At 42.1% G+C, this 19,680-nt stretch overlaps 1 long non-coding RNA gene across 1 annotated transcript; it reads left to right on the top strand.

The window, feature by feature from the left end:
- Window positions 1-1,616: 1,616 nt before the first annotated feature.
- On the top strand, window positions 1,617-5,986 carry LOC148122572 (uncharacterized). The gene is made up of 2 exons (XR_015737434.1): window positions 1,617-3,498; window positions 4,424-5,986. It is a non-coding gene; the product is annotated as an uncharacterized LOC148122572 (long non-coding RNA).
- The last annotated feature ends 13,694 nt before the right edge of the window (window positions 5,987-19,680 follow it).

Here is a 19,680-nt window from a genome sequence, read left to right as displayed (position 1 = left end):
ACAGGAACTGCCAGGCTCCAGAAGATCCTGTGGGTTGAGAAATCTGTAGGAAGACAAGCCTACCTTGACCTGAGCAGCTAGGTTGTCAATTCCAGAGATTCTGTCCATGTCAGGAGATCTTCAATTTAGATGAAAGGCAGTTTGCCCTAGTGGTCAGTGCGTGGCAGTTGAAGCGAACTGTGGATGGACATTGTTGTGTGCCCATTTGTCTTCTGTCTTCTTTGGAGGAAGTAGAATGCTGCTGCTGTGTAACATGAGGGCCTGCTCGTTGGGGTTTCTGTCCCTCCCACTACCCCACAGCCAGCAAGCCCCAAAGAAAATCACCCAGAGGAGTCCATAAGATTATAAACGAATTGGCCTATTAGGTCAGGCTTCTTATTAGCCCTTGTAACTTATATTAATGCATTGTTCTTATCTATGCTAGCCACACAACTTGGTACCTTTCACAGCTGGACAGGCTACATCTTGCTTCTCGGGGGTCTGGGCAGGAATAGGACGAATCAACTTCCTCTTTCCCAGAATTCTCCTGCTCTCCTTGCATCATTTCCACTTCCTGTCTGGTTTTCCCACCTACACCTTCTGCCTGGCCAATCAGCGTTTATTTAAAACATGATTGACAGAATACAGACAATTCTCCTGCATCACTTCCCCCTCTTTAAAAAACACACACACACAAGGGAAAATATCTATAGTCCATTTTTGGGAATGTGGGTGCTGATAATCTTGTAAGATTTTAGACAATTCTGAAGCCATTTTTGACAATTCCAAACCCTCTCAGCCTCCGTGACTTAGTGCTTCACCTCCTCCCCTGGGAACCAAGGACCTAACAGACACACATGCCTGTACTCAGTTCCTGAACTGAGTATGAACCCATACACGTATATTTTGACTCAGTCCCCCGGGAAATGGGGTCAAAATGACCTCTTACCTCATCTGATCTGACATTAGTTCTCCAGTCAATTATTGGTACTAGCCCTTCTCGAACAAGCCAATCATAATGGTCAGGGTACAACCCGTCTTGTTTCTATGGGGCCTTCTCCTTTAAAAGTAGACTGTACCAGCTAGTCAGGGTCTCTCAGCTTCTCAAATGCTGGGGGATGCTGTCATGACAGAATTAATAAAATCCTCATGCTTTTACATCGGCTGTGGTATATGAGGTTGTCTCTGGGGGTGACTCCTTCTCGGTTTGGACACTAGAGTCCAACATTTGGTTCCCTGACTGGGAATTGAGTCACTCCCAGACACACTCTAGACCCAGTTGGAGGTATAAAGAAACAAGCTCATTTTTATGTCTGTCTGTTCATGTATTATGTTTTTGTTTCTGTGTAATTATGAATAAATAATTTGAAAATTGTACTTGCGCAGGGTGTGTATTGAAACAGGGCTAAGGGAGGAGACAGATGTGTCCTGAGATCCCTTGCCCTAGCCTGAAAAGACATTTCATGGGCATTTTGAGTCTATGTCTGTCTTTTTGTTTTTATGTATTTTCAGTTCTGCACCAGAGTCATGGTGCGAGCACCAGCTTCTGGTTTTGAGTTTGTGTCTGTCTCTTTATATATATTTTTTTCTGTTTGTCAGTTTGTCTTTGTTAAAATCCACCTGCAGGAATTCAGAACCTGACAACGGCCCCGTGGCCATCATCAGTTCCCCTGAGTCCGAAAGCAGCCCCGCAGCTGGAGGAAGCAATGTGGTGGCTGCCCCTCCCTGAGCCCTTTGTCTTCTCTCTTTCCTGTACAGGAGCGAAAGAAACCCAGAATCCAGGCACTTCCAGTTCTTCCTGTTATCCAGCCAAGCATGGCAGACTTCTCCTTCCTCCTCCCCCGGAGAAAACACTTTGTTCCTCAGAAGCCCCACTGGTCGGGTCCTACTCTGAAAACTTCAGCACTCAGCATCTATGCTGGGACAGGGGAGGGACATCCACTAGGGAGAGAGTGACCTCCCAAGCATTTCCCTTTTGCTCAGTAGCAGGTCAACTACAATACTGCTTTTTTCTGCCTCTAATCTTTACTTATAACCCTTCTTTTTCTTGGGACCCTCAGACCATGACTGAGCTTATAGAATCTGTTCTGGTTATCCATAAGCCCACTTGGATGATTGCCAGTAGCTCTTACAGGTGCTCCTAACCACAGGAAAAAAACAAAAACAAAAACAATGAGTTCTCTTTAAAGTTTAAAAGAATATCCCAGGAGCTGACAGCAGACCAACCCAATCACGGAATGATAGAGGATGGGATTCCTTCCCTCTGACTTGACCCAAATGGGACTTCAATACTCCAGCTGGTAGGGAGCAGCTTCGTCTTTAATGCCAGATTCTGATTGGCGGGCCTAAAAGGGGGTCTGTAAACCACCCCACTAATTTGCTAATTTGGCTAAGTAAGAACAATAGTACAAAGGTCTGATAGCACTCCTGCAGGCAGATCGCCAAGCCAATGTAATGATGTCTTTTATAGGTCAGTCAGCATCAGACATTTGTAGCAAGTTGCAGAGAATAAAGGGACTACAGAGATACTCCCTCCAGGACTTAATAAAAGAAAAAAAATTAGACAGATAGGGAGGCAACAGAAGATGACAGCTGCAAAGACTGTGCACCTCAGACAGAGTAGCCCCTAAATGGTTGAATATGGACTTAAGCTGCCACCACGTGGGCCAATTAAAAATAGGACTTTGGGCTTGAGACATTTCCCAAAGCTGAACAGAGCAGAAGCGGTCGGAGAATGACGCCGAATGCAGCCGGCTACTGACGCGGTGCTCTGCCCACCTGAGATGCCTACGCAGCTGCCACAATGACAGTACTGAAATTCCCCTGCTTGCTTAAAAAGGGGAGGGATTCCCCTTCGCTATGTCTAAAACATTTGACTATGGACTAAGTACTCTATGTTATCAATGAACTACCTTATGAACTGTAGATCTGGAATCAAAAGCCTTTTTGTTTTCACTCCCCCTGCTATTTCCCCTGCAGGGAAAGCAGGCTGCTCTCAGCCTTTGCCAACTCGCTGGGCAAGGCCGCTGCAGACAACAATGAGCCAGGTGGGAGCAGCCCCAGGGTAACAGGCATGGCGGGCACCAAGGGCGCTTCAGGCTGGAGAGGCTCAGGCAGGCTGATGGATGCCCCCACCTCACCGGAGTTTGGAACAGATCCAAGGCCAGCATCACAAATTCAGTGGCCGATGAGGAGGGACAAGGAATAACAGCCAGAGTCCCTGACCAGGAGAAGGCCGAGGAGCCCGCGCCCAGCGCAGCCACTGCCACTGCGGGCAACGACGCCTCTGTTGCCAGACTGAGCAGGAGGAGTCCTGCAAGCCTCCTAGTCAACGGAGATGGGCTTCTGAGAGGCAACAACTGGTGCCACCCCATGAGGAGGGGCGGGGGACATGGAACTAACAGTCTTCTTAAAGGTACGTTGGCTTTTTGATACGAACTACGGATGGCAGAGAAACTTTTTCTCACCATGACTAAGAAGATCAAAGAAGAAATCTTCCCAAGGTTTGGCCTGCCCAAGGTAATCAGAATTTATGGTAAAACTGCCTTGTTGCCCAGAAAAGTCAGGATATGGATAAGACTGGGGAAAATTACATTATACATACAGACCCCAGAGTTCAGGACAGGTAAAAAGAATAATAAAAACCCTAATACAAATTAAGCCTTAGAACTGGCATTAAAGACTGAGCCCAGCTCCTCCCCCTTGCCCTGTTCTATATAGATCCAATATGGAGGACCGCCCCCCTCTTGGTTTCCTAAGGTCCCTCATAACCCATCTGCTCACAAACCCATTCTGCAGGCTGTTTGAAGGCTCTCCAGATCTCCAAGCCCAGGCATAGAGACTCCTGGCCATCCTGACACCGGGAAATCTCGCATTTGTTCCAGAATTGATGCCTGGGGTGTATCCAAAGGGACATGAAAAAAGCACAGCACCCCACAGCCAGAACAGCAGCCGCCTGCTCATACCTGCAATCCATGTCTCCTCAAGCCCTTGCTTTGATACCCCTGCCCTCACCCCTGACTTTTGTCAACTAGTAGCAGGGCTAGCCTCCTGGGATATCTGAGATCCCCCACAGCTGTCCCTGGAGGCTGGCAGAAAATTTTCCCCTAGAGGAAATATTTGGGTACGGGGGTCCAGAACACAGATGCCACCTGGGAAAGCTAGATTTTTATACTGTGATTCCTGAAAGTATAAAATTACAATGCTCCATGTGGAGCACAGGGACATGTGACATCTCCCACACTTGTCTCCCAGGGGCCAGCAATGGGACTGTCACCATGGATGTTGGGAAGGACTTGGGACATGAGATGATATTATCTGGTCAGATGATACTATCTGACCAGAGCCTGCTGCTGCCAACCAGATTAGACCCCCCCCTAAAGGGGCCCTAATTAGTCCTGCTGCTGCCCGCTGGACTAAGCTACTCTCCCTACTTCTCTATCAGAACCTCCCAATGCCAGCCTGGGCACCTGGAAATCTCACACCCGTTCCAGGTTGGCGATTCTGTGTACATTTGGAGACACCAGTCCCAGAACCTTGAACATCGCTGGAAGGGATCCTACACCATGCTTCTTAAGACACCTACTGCCCTCAAAATAGACAGTATTGCAGCCTGGATCCACGCGTCTCACGTCAAGCCTGCACCTCCACAGGATGACCCAGGACCTTCCAAATGAAAGCTTCAGCGTGCCCAAAATCCTCTCAAGAAGGCCTGATTCTGCCACGCTTGCTGATCTTTGCCCTGATGTTTATACCTTAGGACTTAACCTGGACCCTGACTAACTTTGAGACTGGGCAAGCCTTAAGGCTAGCCACTGGAGTTCATCCCCTGAATACCTGGTTCCCCCAACTAACTTTTGACCTATGTGTTTTAGCAAAAGACTCTTGGGAGGATACTGAGCAACCCCCAGAAACTCTTGTCCTACATGCAAATATTCTAAATAACATATTTGTCTGGGGGAAAAAGCAAACTCTGTAGTACGGGGTGGGGGCTAAAGTATTTTGTTATGCTGTGTGATGATGTAAAACCAATGTCAATGTCTCCTGGTTGGGGGTTAGCAAAAAGCACAAAATGGTTAACAGGCAATACTTGGGGTTTACAGTTATATGATCCAGGAAGGAAAGACATAGGAATTCTGCTCACCCTGCGAATTGTTGTAACACCTCCCATGGCCATGGTACTAGGGCCCAACCCAGTATTACCTGACCAGGGCCAGCTAGCCCCTGCTGAGGTAGCCCCCTTTGCCAGGGCCCTGGGCCCCACTCATAATGCTAAGAACCCTTCTGCAACCCCTGCTTCACTGCTGGCAACCTCTAATACAGGCCAGCGATTATTTAGTCTGATAATGGAAGGCTTTTTCTTTGCTAAATAGTACTGACCCCAGCTTGATATAATTTTGCTGGCTATGCCTATCAGCAGGACATCCTTATTATGAAAAAATAGCCTCATCTGACAGTTTCACCCATATCAGTTCTTACAACAGAGCCTGGTGTCCTCTACAACACTGGTTTGTTAATTTCTGTGTACAGATCCAATTAGTCCCCCAAATTTACTAATATCTCAAGATTGAGATATATGACCAAATAAGAGGAGGGAATGTAAGATTTTAGACAATTCTGAAGCCATTTCTGACAATTTTAAACCCTCTCAGCCTCCGTGACTTAGTGCTTCCCCTCCTCCCCTGGGAACCAAGGACCTAACAGATACACATGCACATACTCAGTTCCTGAACAATTACCCATACACGTATGCTTTGACTCAGTCCCCTGGGAAATGGGGTCAAAATGACCTCTTACCTCATCTGATCTGACAATAGTTCTCCAGTCAATTATTGGTACTAGCCCTTCTCGAACAAGCCAATCATAATGGTCAGGGAACAACCCGTCTTGTTTCTATGGGGCCTTCTCCTTTAAAAGTAGACTGTACCAGCTAGTTGGGGTCTCTCAGCTTCCCAAATGCTGGGGGAACCTGTCATGACAGAATTAATAAAATCCTCATGCTTTTACATCGGCTGTGGTATATGAGGTTGTCTCTGGGGGTGACTCCTTCTCGGTTTGGACACTAGAGTCCAACAATCTTATGTGGACCTAAAGAAAATTTAGAGTTATGATCAAGTCCTGACTGAAGTATCCTGTGGGTCTTGATCATCTCAGGCAGCAGTCTTGAAGTTGTTCAGGATGAAGAACTCAGACATCTGGGTAATCTACCAGCTGGAAACGGTACTGAGCCACATGGCTAACATAGATCAGAAAAATGGGTTAATCAAGATGTGAGAGTTAGCCAGTGAGAGGCTAGAGCTAATGGGCCAATCAGCTTATAATTTATGGAGACCTATGTGTGGTTTCATTTGGGGCTAAACAGCTGTGGGAACCAGGCAGGACAGAAACCCCAACAAGCCAGCCCCTCATGTTACACTGCTGGAGCAAACCTGTCTTTTTTGTTATGAAAAGTTTTTTAATAATCAAATATTTAAATATCACATTCCCCAGATCTCTGAGCAGTTGAGGGTTGTTTATTAGGTATAACTACAACCTGGAGAGCTGGCTCTGAGCTTGACTGCATGGGCTCTCAACATAACAGGTAAGATTTACACTCGTAAAAAGAAAGAAGAAGAAACTGCTTGCAATAGAAGTTTAGTGGCAGAACTGACAATAGTAGAGAACATCTTAATATATTTTAAATGAGGGTTAGATTAAATATAAGGTATTTTTGTAAGAGACTTAAAAGTACATACCAGTTTAAAACATGAGACATTGTTTTTATAGTCTGAAATGAGATATAATGAACAATTATAACATTTAATAGTAAACATGGGTGCATTTAATTTACATGTATGAACACAAACACACATAGAGTGAACAGGAATTGGGGAAAGTGGATGGTCTTGGTGGGCCCTACCAAAGGCAGGCTACTGTGCAAAACACACATGTAACAGAGTCAACAAGTGGAATTTAGTGGGGAAAAAAAAACCATAAGAAAGCCGAGGGACCTGGCAGGGAATACTTCAGCAAAGATAAAAGAACCTGGTCACCTGACCTGGCTCAGTGGTAAAGTAAGAGAGCTAACACTGGAGAACCAGGCAGGGAATACCTCAGTAACGATGGTGGAACTTGGTCACCTGACCTGGCTCTCAGCCAAGATGGTGACAAAGTCACCTGACCACAGTCAAAACGGCAGCAGTCACATGTTGTATCTTTAGGCTGCAGGGATTTTTAAACTTAATAAGAGAGACCTAGAGGCATAATGTGCACTGTGGCTGAGCTGCCATGCCACACCATGAGCCACAGAGGGAAGCAAAAGACTGGAACTGAAAAAGCTGCACCATGCCACAGCTGGAATGGTAAAAAGCTGGGGGACGGACATGGATGGTTGCTACCCACAGCTGAAATTGTGAAAACCCGCAAAACACCACTAGGTGTACAATGAGACATCTCTTGACTGTGGGCTGCATGTGAATCAGCATGTGACCTTTGCAAGACTCATGGCAGGGTGTCCCCCCATGCCATGAGTGGGAATGTAAGGCCCAGCTGGATCCAGTCATGACTGAAAGTCAAAGAGGCCAGAGGCCACTCCTAGTGGCCCTTTACAGTGAAGAATAAAAAAGAAAAGAGAAGAAATGGAAAAAAAGAGAAAGACTCTGAGGGACCCTAGGTCCCCAGTCGAATGCACTGCACAGAGTTTACAGCGCTAGAGTGGGCTGACCGACCCTGGGTCAGTCCAAACACAATTTTAGTTGAGGGAAGCAACTGTAGCAGAATGGGGCAAACTTACCAATGGAAGCCAGTGGTGGGAGAAGAAAAAAGCCTGGCTCAGGAACCCAACCAATGGAGTGTAACTGGGGTGGGAGAGCCCCTTGAGTCTCCAACACCAATGAAATGGATTTGCTGTGGATCTCCAGCAGCTTGCTGTGGGGTTGAGACCATGCAGCAGGTCCCCAAACAAAGGTGGCTAGTCCCCAGCCATGTTGTGGCTGGCTGGTATCCAGTGAGCTGTGTGGGCAGGTGGTGGATGGGAGACACAGAGAATGGAATTGGACATTTATTTGGTGTTATGGAAAGAAAGGGAAGGGGGAGAAGGGGAAGAGAGAGAGAGAGAGAGAGAGAGAGAGAGAGAGAGGAAGAGAGAAAGAGAGGAAAGAGAGAGAGGAGAGAAGGGGGAGAGAGAGAAAGAGAGAGGGAGAGAGAAGGAGAGAGGCTGCCTCCCTAAGAGAGGAGACAGAGAGGGAGGCTGAGGCTACTAGCAGGTAGGGAGTGGGTGTGGCTTGTCTCTTAAAGAGACAGACAGCATTACACTCATGATATATTATAAAGAATGCATAATTAACAATTTTTATATATTGTATTTCTGGTTGTGATATTTCATTTTCTTATTAAAATAGCTTCAAGACAAACTTATTATTTTCTGTCTAAATTTAGCAGAAATAAAACATAAAGTTTCTATTTTATAAGAAAACTAACTTATAAACTATTAACAATAACTTTGCTTAAATCATAAACTTTTAAGGATAATTAAGAAATACAGCCTAATTATTAATTATTTAAGCAAATAACTTATAAATTGTTAAGAAAACATTTACTTTAAACTGTACAACCTATTACTTAAAAATTCACTTAAATTAGAAGCTACTAATTAAAAATACCAATTATTGACTAATTTTATAAATATTATTCAAATATATTCTAACAATTTTGAATATATTCTCTTATATATTTGAAACTATACTTATAAATATACTGTTTTGATATACATAATTTCTTACCTAGCACTCTGCCATTTAAGTTATTTAAATGTCTCATAAATTAACAAAACTATGGCCTGTTCTAATTTCTGCTTGAGCTTGATATTTTAATTGCGTATACTTTGGAGTCAGTCACCTTCCTTTATCTGTTAAAAAGACAGGGTCAGTCCTCTAAGTTACTCCTTTCCAAACGTAATCTCAAAACCTAAATTTAATATCAGTTATCACTGTCCCTTATAAAGCTATGACTAGATATAACAAACACACTTCCAAAGGCTTCAGATGCCTTTTCAACGTTTCTCACTAGGTGAAAGTCAAGTCCCAGTCCTCACTTCCTTAGGTTGATGCCAAATCAAAAAATAATTTTCTTTTCTACCTAATCCCAAATAAAAATAACTTTACATATCTGACATTTTTGCCCATTAAGAAAGGTTCTTAAAAGCTGAAAAAGGTCAATTTAGATCCATAAACATCATCTCAGGTCAAAATAAACTCAGGAAAGTATTACTTGTCTACAGTTTGCTTTCCTACCCGTCTATTTTTGGGAGGGGGAATTTTTTCCTCTCCTTCTCTCTGTGGCCAAAAATGTCCTTTCTGACATCGTCCAAAATCTTGCACTTAAAAATTCTAAGTGCACACTTAAGAGAGAAAACTTCCTCTCTAAAATTCCTTAACTGGATATTTTGCCTTAATATTTATTTATTTTCCCAGATTTATAATAATTTTAATATGTTACACATTGCTCATCATTTGGTCATGGCTGCTCTCTTGCTACAGTCTTGCACCCTCACCATTCAGTTCTTACAGCAGGGGGCGCTGTTGCATTCTCCAGACACAGATAGCTCCAAAGCTGCCTACAGGCCTCATAAAAGTCGAAACACCCTGCTCTTCCTGGGTTTCCACTGTATTCCAGCCTTCACGATCTCCTGCTTTACCCCCATATCACCATTAGCCATTTATACCTCATTTTGTCTCTTACCGTTATTTCTATATTGGATTCTACAGCCCAGGGGCTGGACTGTCTTTAAAAATGTTCCATTTCCAATAGTATAAATTCAGCTCATGACCCTGTAATGTATATATTACCAGACATTCTCCATATATATTTTCCTGGCAATTGTTCTGCTATGAAAATCTTGCTAAGTATATTTTGGGGCAAAGTTGGTACTGCCCACTCATAGCTAATATTGTTTGTTATTGCCTTGATTACAATTCCTCTTAGTAGACCACCTTTATTTATAATCTTGAGCCTAAAGATGCTCATTGCTAATTCAGGTAAACTCTTTATCTAATAATGCTTTGACAATATGCAGATTAATCATAATCAAAGATTAATAGATAAAACAAACATTCTAAACTAATATTCATTTTTTGATAACTCAAAACAACAATTTTTAGACACATTTAACCACAATATGCCATACCACTATAGATTTTTATATTACCCCTCTGTCTTATAGTAGATCAGAGATATTCTGAAATCATATACAACTTACCTACAAGACAGTTAAGCTAGATCTCAGCTTGTCATCAATATAGATTATTGGTTACCAATTTCAAAATCATTATCATTCTTCCAGTCATCTCCAGACTTTTAATTATCCACATTACTGATTACATTAAAAGATATTTACATGCTTCTTTTTAAATAAGAAAGGGGCAGATGTCAAGGGCCTTGAGAACAGGGTAATTAGTGTTCAACTCACAGTGTTAACTAGTGATAGCTGGTGATAACTCAGTGTCAGTGTGATGGGAGATATCAAAGACACATTTGGAGTCTGAATAAAAGTCTAGGACTGTCCCTTTACTAATTGAGAGACATTGATGTGAGCTATTAGTTTGGTCTGTTGAGCTATGATTCAGGCTGGAATGGCCTATTAAAATGTGTGAAAGACCTTGGTATTGGGTATAAGAAGGGGTTTGTGAGAGGGGCCATGGGCTGCCTCATATAGAGGGCGAGCAAGAAGGGAGAAATAGGAGATTCAATACCATAAGAAAACAGACATTTCAACTGCTCTGGACTAGTTCAGAGCAGTCAGCCAACATCTGAGAGACATTTAGGCAGGCTACATCACCACCCCTGACACCACTGAACTTGGTTACCTTTATGACCCACACCAACACCCAATACCAACTAATGCCATCATCCTCCCCTTAGCTAACCATACACCACAATATCAGCAGCTTCTATACAAGCATCACCTACTCCAGTTGGAACTACAACAGGCCCTATGAGCACAAGCACCACCCACACAGGTTTGAAGAACAGCAGACCCCACAGTCACAGGGGCTACCTGTACCAGCTGTTAGAACAACAGTTCTTATAGACAACAGTGCCACCTTCACCAGTTCGAAGAACAAACCCCATAGGCACAAGAAAAGCCCATATAAGCCAGAAGAACCAGAGAATATAATGCATTTAGGCACCTAAAACCCCACAAAACCTCAGTTGAGACAACCCTACTAGACCGGAAGATCAATGAGCAACCAGAACCCTTGATCATTTATGCCAAAAGTCAACAAAGTAAACAAACAATGAAGGAAGAAAAGATCCATACAACAGACACAACAAGAATCAACACCTGTACCTATAATACACATATATATATGTATAATCTATATACATATATATAACCTATGATATATATAATATATAATATATATATATGTATATATAACCTATAATTACCCAAAGCTAGATGGGTAAATAGCAGTGTAAGAATATGTGTAACAATATAAAGGGTAATAGAGCACCACCAGAACACAGTGGTTATCCAACAGCAAGACTTGAACAATCCAACAGAGATGAAGCAGAAGAAAATGATCTCAAAATAATTTCATGAAGATGATAGAGGCATTTTAAGTGGAAATAAAAAATTCCCTTAAAGCTATCAAGGAAAAAAACAAAAATTGGAAGAAAGCAATAAGTCCCTTAATGAAAGCCAAGGAGGAAAAAACATTAAATGAGCGAAGGAAACCATTAAAAACTTGAAAGTTGAAATAGAGTCAATAGAAAAAATACAAACAGAGGGAATTCTTGAAATAGAAAATTGGTGTAAACTAATAGGAACTACAGAGGCAAGTATCACTAACAGAATACAAGAAATGAAAGAGAGAATCTCAGGTTTTGAAGATATGATGATGGAAATAGATTCATTGGTCCAAAAAAAAAATCTTAAATCAAAAAGTTCTTAATACAAATCATTCAGGAAATCTGTGACACCATAAAGAAACCAAACCTAAGAATGATAAGGACAGAAGAAGAAGATGAATTCCAGCTCAGTGGCACAGACATTATACTCAACAAAAGTATAGGAGGAAACTTTCCAAACCTAAAGAAGGATATGCCTATGAAAAAAACAAGAAATTTATACATTACCAAATAGAATGGACCAAAGGAAAAAAAAAAACCTTTGCCACATAATAACCAAAACATTAACATACAGAATAAAGAAAGGATATTAAGAGCTGCAAAGGAAAAGTCCAAGTACCATGTAAAGATAGACCTATAGGAATTATACCCAATTTATCTGGAGACTCTAAAAGCCAAATAATATTGGACAGACATTTTGAAGAAACAAAGAGACCACAGATGCCAGCCCAGAATACTATACCCATCAAAACTTCCAGTCTTCATAGATGGAGAAAACAAGATGTTCCATGATAAAACCAAATTTATCCTCAAATCCAGTTCTGCCAAAAGTACTGGAAGAAAAACTCAAACCCAAGGAAAATGTTGCACCCACAAAACACAGACAATAGAGAATCTCACAACAGCAAAACGTAAAGAAGGGAAACGTGTACATGACCACTACTACTAAAACCAAAAAATAGTAGGAATTAACAAGACCTGATCATTAATATCTCTTAATATTGGTGGACTCAGTTGTCTACAAAAAGGCACAAGCTAACAGAATAAACATGAAAACAGGATCCATCCTTTTGCTGCATACAAGAAACATGACTCAACATCAAACATAGACATTACCTCAGAGTAAAGGGTTGGGATAGATAAGATTTTTCTATCAAATGGCCCCAAGAAACAAGCTTGTAATGTGATCAAACCAGACTCTCTGAACGTGGCTGACAAGGAGGGCTGACTGAGAAGCCAAGGACAATGGCACTGGGGTTTGATTCTACTGCATGTACTTGCTTTGGGAGAACCTAGTCTGTTTGGATGCTCACCTTCCTAGAACTGGATTTGGGGGAAGACCTTGGACTTCCCACAGGGTAGGGAACTCTGACTGCTCTTTGGACTGGAGAGGGAGGGAGGAGGGAATGGAAGGAGAGGGAAGGAAATGGGAGGAAAGGAGGAGGTGAAAATTTTTAATAATAACAATAATAAAACCTAAAAAAAGAAACAAGCTTGTATAGCTATTCTAATATCTAATATATGAAAGTTCAAATGGAAATTAATCAACAGAGATGAAGAAGGACATCATATTCTTGAAAAGAAAGAGCCATTAAGATGAAGGCTCAATTCTGAACATTTATGCCCCAAATATAATGGCTTCCACATTTGTAAAAGTAACATTACTAGAGTATAAATCACACTTTAAAGACTTCAACACCCACTCTCAGCAATGATCACCTCTCCCAGACAGAAACGTAAGAGAGAAATAGGGAGGTAACAGGCGTTATGTCTCAGATGAACTTAACAGATATCTGTAGAATATTTCACCAAAACACAAAGAGTATACCTTCTTCTTAGTACCTTAGAGAACTTTCTATAAAATTGACCATACACTCAGACACAAAGAAAATTTCAATAGAGACAAACAACAACAGCAACAACAAAATATATCTTATCAGATCACCATGGGATAAAGTTAGAATTCAACAAAAATACAAGCTACCAAAAGCCTACCAACTCGTGGAAACTGAACAACTCTCAACTGAATTACCACTGGGTCAAGGAAGAAATAGAAAAATTAAAGACTTCCTGGTGTTAGGAATTTTTCTAATTCTAAATTCTAAGCAGGGAATAGTCTGCTGACGCAAAATCCCAATCAAGCCAAATCAAAACAAGCCAAATTAAAAAATATTCTGGTTTAATGGGATTCCTGCACTCTCGGGTGGCCCCGAGAGGGTTTTGGGAGCACACAAAAGTAACCACTGGGGGGAGAAGAAAGGAACTACATGTTCCTATTTTGGGAGTTCACTTAAATACCCTGTGGGAGTTTGGTGGGGGTCAGGACCTGGCATTCTGGGATTTAGAATCCAGACCAATACAACTCTCAGGCCTCGGGACTTGGGGCTATGGTCCCAACTTAACATTCCAGACTTTTTGGATATAAGGGATGACAGGAAATTGAAGTGATAGGCTCTCTAGAGAAAAGGGGCATTGATTCAAGTCTGGCTACTTCCTGAAAATATATGGTGATGTGGGGATGGGGAGAGCTAGGTGTTGTTGGAACCATGCTCAGTGAGAGTTGTGACTGAAAAGGCATTCCTTGTACTGCCATCCCGGAGATATCCGGCATCTGTTCCTTGAGGGAGGTGAAAAGGGAGGTGTCTAGGAAGAAAATATTTTTATTACCAAAGATGAGTGTGACAGGATGAGGAGCAGGTAGGCCCTTCATTGTGTCATCCTGGAAAACCGGAGGGTGAAAGATCCTGTACGCTGGACAGACCAATTGTCCTGAATAGGTGCCCTCTTGAATCTGGAGAAATGGTAACAAAATGGATGTCCCAGGAGCTTTACAGCCAAGGGGTTGGTGAGGATTACTGTGTGAGGTCCTGTTCATCAAGGTTCAAAAGAACTAGGAACTAACTCTTTGAAGGGTACTCTGTCCCCTGTGGTGAGCAGGGCAGGTTTAGGGGCATTAGAGTCCACTGTTGTGGGAGCAGGGAGACAACTATCAGCTTGTGAATGGGGAAGAGACCTTACCTTAAAAGGGAAAGGTAGGGTAGATACCCTTCTAGTGGAAAAGTTTGGACTGGGAGGTGATGGTTAAGGAGAAAGGGCCTGCCATAAAGCAACTCAAAAGGGCTCAGGCCTGTAGGGGGATTTGAGGTGGCCCTGAGGTGAGTCAGGACCATGGGGAGAAGGGAGGGTCAAGATAACCTGAGTTCAATGAAGAGCTTGGTTAGCTGTTTGTTGTTTGATGAGTCCATTGTCTGTCTGGATGGTTCGTGGGACACCAAACTGAGGAACGATGTGGTCCAGGAGTACCTGAGTCACCACATTTGCCATTTCCCTGGAGGCTGGAAACACTTCTATTCATCCTGTAAAAGTGTCCACAAGTGTTAAAAGATAATGGATTTTTTTTTTGAGTAGCCGTATGTGTGAAATCAATCTGCCAAATTGTCCATATAGCTGGTGTAGAGACTGACATATATGGAGGGCCTCTTGTGGGTTGGCCTGGGCACACCTCTCACAGGAGGAGTGAACCTGTAAAATAAGGCCTCGGAGATGGGTGGGGTCAAAAAGGGGCTCCAAGAAGTGGAACTAAGCTTTATCTTGACCCAGTAAAGGCACTGGGCAAGTAGGTATCACTAAGAATGAATGAGAGAAAAATTGTCCTGCAAGAATGCAGGGTAGTGGCAAAGATTTAAGTGGGGAGAAACAGGTCCCATCTACCCCCATAATGGAAATTGGTGAGGGGAATGTGTTGCAAAAGGAGTATGGGTGCCACTCTGTTGCAAAAGGAGCAGCAGGCTGTGTCCCCACCACCCGGCTCCTGGCTAGCTTTACCTGAAATAATTATATGGAAACTGCATTCTTTTAAACACTGCCTGGCTTATTATCGCCAGCCTCTCATTGGCTAACTCTCACATCTTGACTAACCCATATCTAATAATCTGTATGCTACCACAAGGTTGTGGCTTACTGGGAGGATTCTAACCCATGTCTATCTTGGGCAGGCAAAGCATGATGTCTGCCTCATTGCCTTCTTCCCAGCATTCTATTTTGTCTACTCCACCCACCTATGTTCTGACCTATCAGGCCAAGAAGTATTTTATTAACCAATGAAAGTAACACATAGACAGATGAACCTCCTACATCAGGAATGTAAGGCACCAGTGAGATTAAACGTAATGGACTTACCTGCTACTTGTAGCTTTACCCTAGGCTTGGATTGGGTTATGGGATAAACCAAGTCTGGGCAGCATCAATCCTCTGCAAGGTTGAGAAGTTCGAAGGCTGGCACAGTGTCACTTGTTGATGTTGTTGAGGCTGGACCTCCGTAGCATGGCATAGAGGACAAGCCCACATGGGGACATTGCGATTTCCAGTGTCCAGGTTGCTGACAGATAGGGTATAACTTTAAAAAAGGCATAGTGCAATATTGTGCCACCTGACCATTTAGGCCACACTTGAAATAGTTTGCCTATGAGTTTGACTTAGGCTGGGATCTATAATGGTAGAACCTTGTGGTTGGCTTCCCTTGTTCCCCTTTCTGTGACCTTAGGGTAGTTGCTGAGGCCTGGGGCCTGTAGATTGTTGTAGCCTTGTCTGTTAGGAAGACTCAGCTTCTTAGGTTTTAAAACTTTAAAGGCCATTTTCAACAATTCCTGTATAGGGTTTTCAGGACCCTCCTCAACCTTTCTAAAATCTTTCCTAATATCAGGTGCTGACTGAGTTAAAATGGTTAAGCAGAAGGATTAGTAGAAAAGGAATCTAGCCACTTTTCTATCTGAGAGAGATCTGGAAGAGAAAAGGGAACATGAGGAGGATTGGGAGGGGATAGCCCAGTGTGCAGAGTGGGTCCAAGGGTAGGGAGATGAAGTAGAAGGGGGAGGGGGAGGAGAAGGTGGATAAGGTGGAAGTTGACCTTGAACCTGGGGGGGGGGGGAGGAATGTGGAGAATGTTGCTCCACAGGAGGGGGCTGGGCAGTGTGGGCTTGAGGGAGATGGGGAGGGGCCAGTGCCTCTGGCACTATGGTGCTGCCAGACACTGGCTACTAAGGGAGGGGTGAGAGCACAGAGCCCAAAAACCACGGAAATGTGCAAGCTCTGCCCATTTGTCCTTACAGTGGACAGTAAGCTCAAGACTTAGTACATAGGGAAATTAGTCTTTTGAGACAGATTGATTTAGGACAGGCCCCATTTAAAAAGATTTTGTAAGAAGTATTCCAGGGGAGACAGCTCCAAGTGTCCATATTAAACTCTATGCCCAACCTAGTGGCCTAAGTCTATTACAGCACGTCTGCTAAAATAGTTCTTAGGCACAATGGGGCTGTGGAAATCGAATGCTTGGTGTCCTAAAGCAAACAAATTTATACCTCAACCTAGCCTGGTCTTGCTGGTCTGGCCACTGCTGAGATTAAACCCTTGGCAAGAGCTCGCAGCTTCAAAGAGACTCAGAGAAATGAAAAAAAATAAGTCCAAATGGGTCCCCCCCAAAACCCTAAAGCATAGAAAAGAAAAAGGGACTCACCAAGACATAGCCGCTGTAGCTCAGAAGCCAGTTTTAGCATGGCATGGATAAGTCAGATTGTAGACTAGGGGGCTTTCAACATGTGACCTAGGTCCACGTGGAAAGGCTGCCCTACCTGGTGGGACCTCCAAGATGTTAGGAATTTTTCCTAATGCAAGTTCTCTGCTGACACAAAATCCCAATAAAGCCAAATTAAAACAAGCCAAATTAAAAAGTATCCAGATTTAATGGGATTCCTGCATTCTCAGGTGGCCCTGAGGGGGAACTGGGAAGCCCCCAATTTGACCGTCAGGGGGAGGGGGAAGGAAAGAAACCATGTGTCCCTCTTTTGGGAGTTCACTTAAATACTCTGTATTTACAGCTCTTAGAATTGGGAACTTGGAGATATTTAAGACCTAGAATTCAATGAAAATTAATTCACATCATACTGAAATTTGTGGGACACAATGAAAGCAGTGCTAAGAGGAAAATTCATAGAACTAAGTGCCTACATAAAGAATGTGGAGAAATTTCACATTAGTGACTTAACAGCACTCCTGAAAGCTCCAGAACAAAAAGAAGCAGACTCATCCAGGAGGAGGAGATGGCAGGAAAATTATCAAACACAGGAATAAAAACAACAAAATAGAAAAAAAGAGAATAATACAAAGAATCAATGAAACAAAGAGTTGGTTCTTTGAGAAAAATCATCAGGATAGACAAACCTTATCCTAACTATCTAAAAGGCAGAGAGAGAATATCAAACTCAACAAAATCAGAAAAGCAAAGGGAAGTATAACAACAGACACTAAGGAGTTCCATAGAATATTAGGTCATACTTCCAAACCTGCATTCCACAAAATTGGAAAATCAAAAAAGAAATGGGCAATTTTCTTGCTAGATACCACATACCATAATTAGATCAAGATCAGATAAACAATTTAAATAGACCTATTACCATTAAGGAAAAAGAATCATTCACTAAATCACCCCCCCAAAATACTACATCAACAACAAAAGAATCCCTGTACCAATTGTTTTCAAAACAGATTTTCAAAGAAGACCTAATACCAATACTCTACAAATTGTTCCACACATTAGAAATAGAAGGAACATTACCAAATTCTCTTTATGAGTCTACAGTTAGCCTGATAACCAACTTACACAAAGATGCAACAAATAAAGATAATTAGAGATCAATCTTCTTGATGAACATTGAAGCAAACATACTAGATAAAATACTGCTGCCAAACTAAAACCAAGAACACATAAAAAAATCACCCAACATGACCAAGTAGTCTTCATCTAAGACATGCAGGGATGGTTCAACAGAAGAAAATCTGTCAATAGAATTCACAATATAAATAAACTGAAAAAAAAAGCTGCATGGTATCTCATTAGATGTTGAATAAACCTTTAACAAAATCCAACACCACGTCTTGATCAAGGTCTTGGAGAGATCAGGGATGCAATGAACACAACTAATCCTAATGACAGCAATATACAGCAAGTCAATAGCCAACATCAAATTAAATGGAGAGAGACTCAAAACAATTCCACTAAGACTAAGAAAAAGACTGTCCACTATTGTCCAAACCAGCGGGATCTGAAGGAGAGAAATAGAGGGACAAGAGACATGAGAAAATGGATAGCAACTCTGTATTCTGATCAAGCTGCAAATTTTATTTTTTCTCTCAGGAGCATTATATAGCAAAAGGAGAGGGAGGTGGGTAGGTAACTCTGCAACTGCTCTAATAGGAACATCAGATCTGGAGACATCTCTAGCTGATAGGAAGAGATAAGGAAATACTGAGGGTCTGTAGATGTTAACTAACAGGGAGAATGCTAATTACTTCTGGGGTCTGGGACCCGCAAGTCTGCAGGCAATCTTATCTCACGGGGAGAGATTAGAAGATACTGGATTAATTCCTGGGCTTGGAACTTGCCCTACAGAGGCTTCTGAACAGCCTACATAACTTGTGAACTAAGATGGCTTGACTTTAATCAAATACAAGTCTTTGCTCTTTGCACACTATCTCCATATCTATTCAATATAATACTCAAAGTTCTACCTAGAGAAATAAGACAACAAAAGGAGATCAAGTGGGTACAAATTGGAAAGGAAGAAGTCAGACTTTTGCTATTCGCAGATGATATGATAGTATACATAAGTGTCACCAAAAATTCTACCAGAGAACTCCCAGAGCTGATAAACAACTTTAGTAATGTATCAAGATACAAAATTAATTTAAAAACTGAGGAGCCCTCCTATATACAAACAACAAATGGCCTAAGAAAGAAATCAGAGAAAGAAGACCCTTTATAATAGTCACAAATAATATTACATATCTTGGGACAATTCTAACCAAACAAGTGAAAAACCTGTATGACAAGAACTTCAAGTCTTTAAAGAAAAAAAAATTGAAGAAGATATCAGAAAATGGAAAGATCTCCCATGCTCATGGATAGGTAGGATTAACATAGTAAAAATGACAATCTTATCGAAAGCAATCTACTAATTCAATGCAATCTCCATCAAAATTGCAAAACAATTCTTCACAGACCTCAGGAGAATAATATTCAATTTCATATGGTAAAGC

Source organism: Myodes glareolus, chromosome 3 (genome assembly GCF_982192425.1).
Source record: "Myodes glareolus chromosome 3, mMyoGla1.1, whole genome shotgun sequence".
In the NCBI taxonomy this organism is placed as follows: Eukaryota; Metazoa; Chordata; class Mammalia; order Rodentia; family Cricetidae; genus Myodes; species Myodes glareolus.
This window is presented reverse-complemented; position numbering and strand designations above follow the sequence as displayed.